Raw genomic sequence first — 11,469 nt, 5'->3', positions numbered from 1 at the left:
CCCATTAAAGGCACCGGCCCTCGGCGGCCGCCAATGAGGCTGCGGTGGGTGGGCGGCCCCCGTCCTCAGCCCCCAGTTACCCCCCGCATGGCCCCTCCGCAGACAATGGGAGGGTCCTGCGCCTCGCCACCGCCTCACTCCGGGCCTGGCAGCGTCCGCCCATTCGGCAGGTGCCCGCACGGGCTCGAGAGCATTCCCAGAGAGCATCCCGCCGACGGCGACCTCCGGGAGCATCCTCCTGCGAGCATCCTCCTGCGAGCATCCCCCGAGCACATCTCCTCCAGAGCATCCCGCCGAGAGCACCCCCCGCGGGCATCCACCCGACAGCGTTCCCTCCAGAGCGTCCCTCGAGTGCATCAGCGCCAGACATCTCCCCCAGAGCATCTCTCTGCAAGCTCCACTCCCATGCGGGTATGGGCTGGGTGCGGGGCACGGGCCTCAGCCCACTCCGGTCTCTGGGTCCAGGGAGTGGCTGTGCCAAGCAGCCGATTATCACAGCTGCAAGCGTGGGGAGGGTGACTTGAATGTAGCTGGATATTCTTTCCATTCAGCATCTTTCAGCGTTCCTTAAATGCAAAATATGACCAGGGACTGACCCATATGTGGCCACTGCAAACACCACACAGTCCACCTGTGCTATAGTGTTGCAGGTCAGAACACATGACCAACCTCACGGACCTTGGGTTATGTTTGTCTGGGTTTTTTATTTTATTCCAGGCAGTCCATCAATCAGTCTATGAATATTGACCCCATTGTTCACTCCAAGTAGCTCTTGGAATTAGACTGGATGGAGGGAAACTCAGATCTCARTACCAATCTGTGCTTTGAAGAACTGACCTGGAGCACTGCCTACAGTTCTGGGGGCCTCAGCACAAGAAGAATATGAACCTCTTGGAGTGGGTYCAGAAGAGGCCWCAAAAATAATCCGAAGGMTGGAGTCCCTCTGCTCTGGAGCCAGGCTGGGAGAGCTGGGGGTGTTCAGCCTGGAGAGGAGAAGGCTCTAGGGAGACCTTAGAGCTCCTTCCAGTGCCTAAAGAGAGCTGGAGAGGAGCTTTGGGCAACAGCCTGRACTGCYAGGACAAGGGGGAATGGCTTCCCATTGCCAAAGGACAGGGATGGATGGGATATTGGGAAGGGATTCTTCCCTGTGAGGTGGGGAGKTCCTGGCACAGGGTGCCCAGAGAAGCTGTGGTTGCCTCTAGATCCCTGKAAGTGTCCAAAGCCAGGCTGGACAGGGCTTGGAGCACCCTCTCTGTGGCAGGAGGTAGGAATGAAATGAGCTTTAAGATTTTTTCCAATCCAGACTGTTCTGTAATTCACCCTTAGGTGAGGTCAGAGACTTGGGACACTGGCTTTGCCAAAGGCTGTGCCCTGTGACAGCTGTGACATTTCTGCTCTGTAAATTCACAAAAGGACTCTAGTCACCACTGCTGCCAAGCGCCTTTCTCAAGTTTTAAGTACATACAAACACTCCATATGTTTTAGTAATTGAAATTTATGTAAATAGATAAAAATAAAAAGAGAATATTTACCACTTAATTATTCCCTGAGATTTCTGAGGGAAAGGAAGCTGACTGACAGACAACCATAATTAGTTCTTCTTTTAATTAAAAATTTTTTAGTTTAAATTTATTTTWAAAAAATCTTTAAAAATAAGAAACGAGGTAGTTACTGTCAATAGAGTCACTGATGTTTTATTTTTACAAATCACACAACTAATAATTTATCCTCATGAATGCATTTGATCTTTAAGTGGTTTGCTTTATGAAGTGTTCAAATATCAATGGTATTTCTAGGACTTGCAATTCTGGCATGAAATACAGATTTGTGTGATGTATAAAAACCCAAATTCCCGAACATTAGTCCTGTATGCTGAGCTCTGCACCTCTCTGCAGGTTGAGGTTTGGTACACAGAGAGCAGTCTGCAGTTACCAGGAAAAAAGCAAGGAAGGTGAAGAGGTCTGACACCTTCTCCTACTTATTACATAAATTGACCTAGAACTCTCTTCCCAGCAACAGAAATTCCCACCACCATGTAGAAAAAGGAGAAGATTCAGGCTAATGAGAGCGCTAAATGTAGCTGGCAGCATTTCACTCTGCAGGAGGACAGGAGAAAATGGGGAATATTCTGGAGCTGACCAAATACCAACCCCAAAATCCACAATCAAGAAAAATATGGGGAAAAAAAAAAGAGACTGGATTTCCCCATCTATGAGTCTTCTCAGAGGGGGATCCACACACTCTCAGGTATACTGAGCACCCCACCCCAGCCTCAGGAGGACACACGAGCACTGCCAAGCTGCACCAGCATCCCCTGACCCGTTCTGAGGGCTCCACAGATGAAACAAGACCTCTTCTCATAACTGGGGTTTTGTGCTGGCYGGTGCCAGAGGGTGCACAAAGCTCTTCTATTTGTCTACTGAAAACTTAATCGTGATCCACTATCAAGTACTCTGAGTCTGTTACATGGRTGATCTTTAATATTACTAAAATGGAAAGAAAAAGCTTCTTCCCACTTCTGCTGTTTGACCTTTTCCTTCTACCCTATGCTTGCTTCTCATCCCTGGCTGAGTGAGCTGGGAAGCAGCAGTGTGACAGCACGTGGCACCGCRGGGTCTCGGGGCCAGCACCACACTCTGGTAGTGCCAGGTTTGGAGAGTGGTGTGGCAGAGCGTGGGCAGCTCTGCCCACAGTCTGGTCCAGCACTCCAGGGCAGCTCATAAGGGCTGTCCCAGCAGAGGGATGCTCTCCAGTAGACACAGAACTTTTCCTCAGCCATCAGGAGCTGTCATTCCAGGCCTTTCCGAGTGCCAGTGCCCAGCATGAACACACAGCAGGGGAGAGACCCAGCGCCCTGTTCTCCCATGTTCGGTGCCTGAGCAGGCTGAAGCCAGCCCCTCATCCCATGCACACACCTGCTTGGTGAGGAATGTTCARTAAGCATATGGGGTGGACTGGAACRAAACCCAAAGTACAGAYTGACACACTCTTTGTTTCTACCATCCATGCAAAGCCTTCAGCCAAGGAGAGCAGCCCCCTACAAACTACGTTTCCATAAGGAAGAATGTCTTTCCTGTGCGGGTGACCTTCACACTTGGAACAGGCTGCACAAAGAGGGTGTGTCTCATTGTTGATAGTCCAGAACTGTCTGTGGAAACACTCCTGTGCCATCTGCTCTAGAATGATGCTGATTGAGCAGGAGAGGTTGCACCACATGACCCACTGTGATCCTCTCCAMCCTTACCCATCCTGTGATACTCTGTTTAATTGGGTTGCCTCTACTTTCCTCAGTTTACCCTGAATGCAAGCATGTTAGCCATTTTCAGCCTGTGCAAACCAGCAGACATACAGACACAAGGATGTTGTATTGCCAACACAGCATACCACATTGCTGTGCTTTATTACCAAAGGGCATGGAAAAAGATGAACAGTTGCAGTTTTCCTGATCATCAGAGCAAGCAGCCTCACCCTCAAGACCTGACTGATAGGCAGATGGCATTGGAAATTATAGCATGTTTCAACTAATAGGCAGTGAAGATGTTACCTCAGACAGTGACCTTAATCTAGACTTCACCTTGGAGAGCTGCTCTTCGCAGGTGTGAAAGCCAAGCTGTTCATCCCCTGGCTGAAGTTGTGTCTCCATGCAGGGGGCTGAGTAAGACACATCGCCCCAGAGCACAGATGGGTATTTCCATTTGACAAGCAGATTAACACAGGTCTGTGTGTGACTCCTCTCACTACTGGCAAGAACAGTCAGTCACTAACTGATAGAGCAGAGCAGGACAGCTTGTCCCAGTTAATAGCTAGTGTTAGTTTTAAAAGGGAGAAATATAATCWTTTTCTCCTAATAACAGCCATTATTCTCAGTTTGGAGTGAGGTAGTTCAGTCCAGTTCGACCAGCTTGACTTTCAGATTCTCAGATACTGAGAAAYTTTTTATTTGTTTAAAATAAATTATTTGCTGGGGACTGTGGAAACCTCTATACTGGCCTCCAGTTTTCTATTCACTTGTTTTTTTAATATAATTTACCATCTGACTGAAATCAGGGCMAATATGTATTGAGTGCTACTTTCAGTTGAACGCAGGGTGCACTCTTACATCTGCACATATGCTATGGGCCCTAATGCAGTGTTGTATAGTAATTGTGTTTTCTTTWAAAAAACTATACTTATCATTTAAAAACCCAGTTTCACATTATATTCTCCATTGGGTCGTTCTGTTCTATTTGTTTATAGAGACAACATAGGTACAATAGTTCAAATATCATGGAATCCTRGAATCCTAGAAGGATTCAAGGTCACCTCATTCCATCCTCTGCCATGGSCAGGGACAATTTCCACTGTCCCAGGTTGCTCCAAGCCYTGTCCAGCCTGGCCTTGGACACTGCCAGGGATCCAGGGGCAGCCACAGCTTCTCTGGGCACCCTGTGCCRGGGTCTTACCACCTTTATAGTAAAGAACTTCTTTTAAGTATCGGTTGATCTCAAGTTAGTGATAGGACTTAAYATTAAAGGTMTTTTCCAACCTTAATGAYTCTGATTCTATGATTCTAAGTCATCAAGTTCATATTAACCAATCACAAAGGTGTAAAAAGGCATCTCTGTGTGTCAAAATGATAGATGCTCTTGGTAAACTCACCTTGCAGCTCAGGGAGCCAGGCAGTGAGAGATGGGAAGGTGTGTGTCACCCACCCTAGGAGGGGCTGAGCTCCAYTTATCTTTGTTTGCCCTACAGTATGAAACTGGTACAACACATCATTCTAACATGCATGACAAGCTTAGACTGAAAAAGTGTCCCATGTTTTTAATTACTACAGTTTTTAATAGGCGTGACAATATGCTACCACATTACCTCCCAGATTCCTTAAATAAACAAGCTTAATAGTGCTGCACAGAAGTTAATGTGCAGTATCTTCATTGCTGTATGGATTTATGAGGTGTGATTGCTTCTTCCCAGCCCAGAGAACTGTGTTCAGGCCTCCCTGAAGGGCAGCTTAGTCAGCAAAAAGACAGTTATTTTATGATTCCATGATTTACATTGAGCATCATTTCTCCACAGCACTTCATGGAGGTGAGATTTATTTTTCAGACAGGTAACCTGTCACCTTTCCCACCCCAAATCTAACCAACAATGAATAATTGTTATAAATTACTCCCTAATTCCAAAGTTTGTATTTAATTATTTATCTGCTATTCTTTGCCAGAAAACRATGGCTTTGAGCCTGCCATAAGCACAAATGAATGACCCAATTAATTTTCCAATGCTCCTTCATGGCCACAGGGATTGCAAGAATTCAAACAGCAGACTGGGCTTTTTGAAAACCTCTTYCATTTCTTGTGCCATTTCCTGCTATGATCCCCCAGGTACCTTTRTAATGAAAACAAAATAGGTGGAATGTAAGAATTAGATCAAAACAAGGAACAGAGCAAAAYAGACCAAATCAAGGAGTTGAATGTGACACCTAATATCACAGTTAGGACTTTCCAAAATGCTAATGTTTAAGCTGAGCAAGTGAATAGCCTTTACTTTTTATTTTTAGCATGAAGCTGTATTGTATCAAAGCCCATCTGACAATTGTGTCACAAAATAGGCAGATTTAAGATATAATGACAGTGCCATTATTCTGCTAACATAAAAGATGGAGCCTAAGTTCTTCTAACTTTAATAAGAACATCTGCTGATCTTGTCTCCGTGCAACGCTACTTGTTATACTGAGCTCTTTGATCCTGGCTTTTCCAGGAACTGAACAAGTGGTGAGAGCACAAAACCCCAGCACAAAGTCCTCCAATGTGCAGATAGTGACAGGAGTCATGTCACAAACGAGTCAGAACCGGTGCAGGGCTGTGAGGCTCACACCCATTTGCTGACTGGTTCCAGTGACTCTGAACACACCACTACGAGGAGCAGTCAAAAGTCACAAGTACCTCTACTATGGCATTAACCTGAAGTTAAAACAATATTTACAAAGATTAACCACTTAAGTAAGTAATGTAGAAACTGTGTCACACACACATGGCAATGAAAGACCTGGGGAGTCAGCCTTCATCCTCCACCCTCCYGTGAGAAGCCTCCTGTTCAGTAAATTGACACTTCATTTTTAAGTACATTTAAGTAAACAGCAAACACCATTGGCTTCCTGAGGGGAGTCACCATATGGACACACAGAGCCCCAAGCCTGTTTAGAGCCACAACAAAGACAAGGAGCTTTTTGCAGTCCCAAGGTGACTGAGGTACACGACACCCGAGATACATGACCAGGCATTCAGTCCTGACTGCTCTGTTAGGATGCTAGGGCATCATTGGAAAGGAGGCAGAACAACTGCGATAGAGATCCATCCATGGACTCTGCTCAGACACGGGGTGTGGGCTATACAGGAGAGGTGGCTTTGGGTCATCTCGTGCAGTCATATGCAGTTGCTCAGTATACTCTTGCTCTTCTCTCTGTTGGATCCCCTGCAARCATCTGAAAAAGTCATGGAATCAGTAAGGTTGGGAAAGCCCTYAAAGACCATCAAGTCCAACCATTACACCAGCATGGCTTTATTCAACACTAACCCATGAACTCAAATGCAACATCTACACATCATCTGTTAAATCCCTTTAAGGATGTTGACTCTACCATTGCCCTGGGTAGCCTGTGCCAGAGCTGGACAACTYCTTCAGTGAAGAAATTTTCCCTGTTACCCAATCTCATCCTCCCCCAGGGCAACTTGAGGCTGTTTCCTCTTGTCCTGTCACTTGTTGACTGGGACAAACGAAGTCTCCACCTGTCTACAGCCTCCTKCCAGGGAGCTGCTCAGAGTACAAAGATTCCCCATGAGCCTCATTTTTTCCAGACTAACTCAATTTAAGCTGCATCATCCTTTTGGGCAGAATTACACGTGTGGCTTTTTTTCCTTGTAATAACAATTAGTGGAAAGACACTGGACACCAGCCACTGGTGCATGTATGTTGCAGAAAGTCACAGCCAGCTCTGAATTGCTTTTAGAGCTCCTAACAGAATTTTACTCTTACTCTTAAGGCTTGTAAAATGCTGCTCCAGAAGAATGTTGTTATACTACCAGTTTTCAGTATTCAATGAATATGTATGGCACATTGCTATGTCAAAAATTTCCTTCTCATCTGTCAGTCTAACACAACAAAAAAGAAATTGAGAAATATCATAGTGTAAAAAAGCTGCAATTACTGTTTCCAGTTCCCAAGAGGAAGCCAGAAAATCTATTGAAGTCACCACAGACCACAGACAATAGATCCCAGGACTGATTCCTTTGTTCTTTTTCCTCTTTTCCCTGACAACACGGAAGGCTGCAAACAGCAAAAGGCTGCACATGAGCCCTTGATCTCTCGACTCTCCCTAGGCAGTCAGCATACTACACGAGGAAGGGTTTAGGAAGAGCCTTGGAGACCTCTTAGTTAGAACATACCTCCAAAAATAAAAGCAACAGATCTCACTTTGGGTACCAAACACCAAGGTCTGCAGTTCAGGTTCAGGTATTAAAATTCAGTATTTTGAAAGCATCAGACATCATTAATTGGACAGTGGTATTTGTCTGATWATTTAGAATAAGTAAAATATTGGACAAATGTACAAACCTAAAACTCCGTAAGATTTGTAGAGCAACAAATTTATTCTTGACAACAGATAGTTTAGATGACAGCAGAGTTAAATTGGTGTAATGTCCTGAATTTCCAGGTAGGGTCTAAGCATGAGTGCTTTGTCTGAGCCAATTCTGGTTTAATTGCACTGACTGGCCATTGATTTAAATGAAGGCAGAATTAGCATGTGGTATAACAGTTTTGCTATTTAATTGTGGGTCTGCTCACTATCCTTGTGCTCGCTGAGTGAAAACACGCATTAAATCAAATATGTGATGTGAGGTTTCCCACCCAGACACATGCCAAAAATCTGCAAGGGAAAATAAAACATGATTTTCAATCTGAAAAATAAACCAAATGTGACATAATTCTACCCATCTCTCATCCAATATATCATAAATTCCAAGGTCCTAAGCCCATATTTTAACTTTTTCTTTGAAATTAACACATGATGTCTTTTACTGCTTTGAAGAGAAGAGATGATTACCAAAGCCATTAGCAGCTAGGCATGAGCATCTTGCTCATTAGAACTTATGGTACACTTTTGGGTTTACTTTCTGGGCAGATATTTGACCCATTTTCAAGACGCAGTGACAACTGGTTGTGTAATTAAAGAGAAAGTTTACAAAACGATGTATGTGAGAGCCAGAATCTCTAAGCTCCACCAAGTGGCATAAGAGAGAAGGTGTTRCCATAAAGTCCGAGCATCTGAATGGTTTCAAAGCAACTGATWGCCCTTTATCCTGCCATAATCAAGTGTGCAGCCACCTGTGTTCTCTCACTCATACATGGCAGACAAGTAGAGCATTGAGGGAAAGATTCCCTGCAGTACAATTATTATCCATGTACCATTCAACTCGTGATCCTGCAGCTCGTCTGCTTGTGCATCCCAGTGGTTACCATGGAATCATGGAATATCCTGAGATGGAAGGGAGCCATAAAGATCATGAAATCCAACTCATCTATGTCTGTATTTTGAGCTACAGACACATCATGTGCTTTAAAAGGAATATAATTAGGTAAATACTTTAAAGATATGAACAGAAATAACAAGTTCCTTGTTAATAGAGTGTGTATTTTTCTGCTTACCTCTACTGCCAAATATTTCAGTGATCTTCTCACTTCCAAACCACATACGAAGAACCTGCATATTACAGATAATTTTGACACAGTCAGTAAATGTTTTTCCTGCAATACTGCTACGTTAGATTTCAGAAAAATAGACCAAGAAATTCAAACTGATCTGCTAACAGGGCAAGGATGGTGGTATACAATTTTGCAAGCTCTTTGAAGACCTTTTTCTTTATGAGGTGATAATGCAATTGTCACACTCTTGTATATGTCTCCTCCTTGCAGAATCAGTGCCCTGTGGACATACACAGAGAGACACAGATCTGGTCCACAAACATCTGGTGTTGCTCATTTCTGTGCCAGAAGTGTATCGTGAACACACACATGGTGTTACCAGCATCAAAACCAATGATGGTTCCTGCTCTGGAAAGTTTCCAGACATTAAATTAACCCATAGTCCATTTTGGAAACACTAGGAGAAGTTTATGGCAGGCAAGAGAAACTCATGAAGACAATGGGGTGCCACAACTGTTGATATTCTTGATCCCCAAGGCAGAAAGACTTTCAGAAGCCCTGCCCCATCTCATAGGTTAAGGCTGCCAATTCCACTCTGGTTTCATTACATGGGTTTTAAGTTATGATTAGGTTGAGTTCAAAAATGTGTCTGCTTTTCCCAGGTATATCAGCTGATGTGATAAAGGCCATAATTTTTATCCAGGATTTTCTCCCCTCTCAGTGAGTCATGCAGAATTGCAGTGCTTCCCCAGACCAAAGACAGAGACTGAACATACTATGGGAAAGGTGCCAACATCAACACTTGTCCCATAGTCATAGTAATAATAAAAGTCCATTGCAGCTAGTCACAATTCTCTTATCAGTAGTGTTTTGGAGGGTGTTTTGCTCTTTGTTTATTTTTAAGGAGACCATTACCTGTCATATAACATGTTTTAAATTCTGAATTTGGCATGGGAAATATGTCAGATATGCTGTGGTGTGCCCAGAGCACTGGGGAAGAGAGCACACTGGGAGAATAAAAGCAGCAACTCCTGTGCCATTCCCTGAATGAAGTGGCGTGATGGAGAGTGTGGTGGCAGGAAGAGTAAAGCCACCCCCACAGCCACGAGGCCTCTCATGGTGCTGGCTGGTTATCACATCAGTCTGGGACTGTTGGATRGCAGTGCCACCAGCCAGGGTGGGAAGGAAGGAAAAACAAAGAGAAAAAACGCTCAACAAAACAGCCCCAAACAAAAAAAGAAGGAATGAACAAAATGCAGGTTAAAGCACATGAGAAAAATAGCATCTTACAGTATTAGGGTTAGAAACTACTAAAACCAAATTTGGATGTTCTATTTGAGCAGAAAAGCCCATAAGTAGCTCATTCTTCTTTCACGATTTCTCTTCTCAGGAAGCAGGTCTTTGCGAACTGCAAAAATATTGGAAGCATGCTTGAAACCAGCCTAAAGAAACTTGTTGCTCTTTAAAGGAGAATCCACGAGCTACTGAGACATGTATACAGAACTTGTATGAAATGGGAACACTGAGAGGCAGAAAACCCCTGGATGGCAATGGGATAACCTGAAGGAATTGGATTCGCTGTCCTCCTCTCTAGGCACCTGTTGACTTTTGAAATCAAAGTTATTTTCTGAGTTGGGAAAAACCTTTTTGCAGACATATTTAAGTTCTTATTTCACACAACATCTTATCAAACRAAACAGGGTCGTGGTGGCATGAAGCTGTGTCAGAGGAGGGTTAGGGTGGATATCAGGAAAAGGCTCTTCTGCCAGAGGGTGGTGGGACACTGACCAGCATCCAGCAGAGCCAGGGTCTGGTCCCAGCCCCAAGGCTGCATGGTTCCAGGAGCATTTGAACACTCTCCCAAGCACAGGGTGATGTTGTTGGGGTGTTCTGTGCAGGGCTGGGGTTGGACTGGATGACCCTTGTGGGTCCCTTCCAGCTCAGCAGATTCCATGGCTGTATGATTCTACATTTCATTAGTGTCTTGCTAGTCAGCCCAGAATGATTATACCTCAGTTAAACCCTGCAAGTGATCTAAAAATAATATTAGATTTTAATCTTTGCCCAAGATAATTCAAGGTAATTTTCTCCCTCTCACATATTACTTGTCTCAGTAACATCAGGACTGACATTAAAAGAGCTTCCCTAGCACACCAGAGAAGCTATTACTATGTTCCCCGAGTTTAAAGATGAATGCCTTTTAATATAAAAGTTTCCTAGCAACACATGTTCTCAGTTCAGAATGTATTCCAGAGGCAGTGGTGCTTTCAGCATTACCTCTCTCACTCTCCTGTGAAGCAGTCGCTGTGCTCTGCTGCCATCCCTGCCTCCAAAACCCMCAGCATTATGGAACTGCATCTCCCTTTCCTAGGTTCAGCGTCTCACTGTCTCCCACGTTGGTCTTGCACGTGAAAATATCTACCCACCCTTGTCTAGTGATGTGCATCTGTTGCTTTTCTTCAGTGTTCTGAGAGGCATCTCCTTTTTCCTCAATGAATATCAGTGTCCTGAGTATCTCTGGCTCTCAAATTACTTAGGCTGCACACGCTCCAAACCAGGCAGCTCTTTTATCTCTGTTTGGAGAGCTGTGGACAGCTGAAGGATTGTCCTGGAGCAGTGCCAGCACCTACCTGYCCTCAGCTCCACATTTTCCAGCATTGTGCATGACAACAGAGCAAGAGCAAAGAGCAGGAGCACCTTCCACATCGGGAACTGCATCCTGCAAGAGAAATAAACATGGAAAAAGGCTCATCAAACCTGATTTTTCAGGGACGGAGGGGAGGGGAG

Source organism: Malurus melanocephalus, unplaced genomic scaffold (genome assembly GCF_030028575.1).
Source record: "Malurus melanocephalus ecotype Western Australia unplaced genomic scaffold, MMel_1.1 scaffold_450, whole genome shotgun sequence".
Classification (NCBI taxonomy): domain Eukaryota; kingdom Metazoa; phylum Chordata; class Aves; order Passeriformes; family Maluridae; genus Malurus; species Malurus melanocephalus.
Note: the sequence above shows the minus strand (reverse complement) of the source record.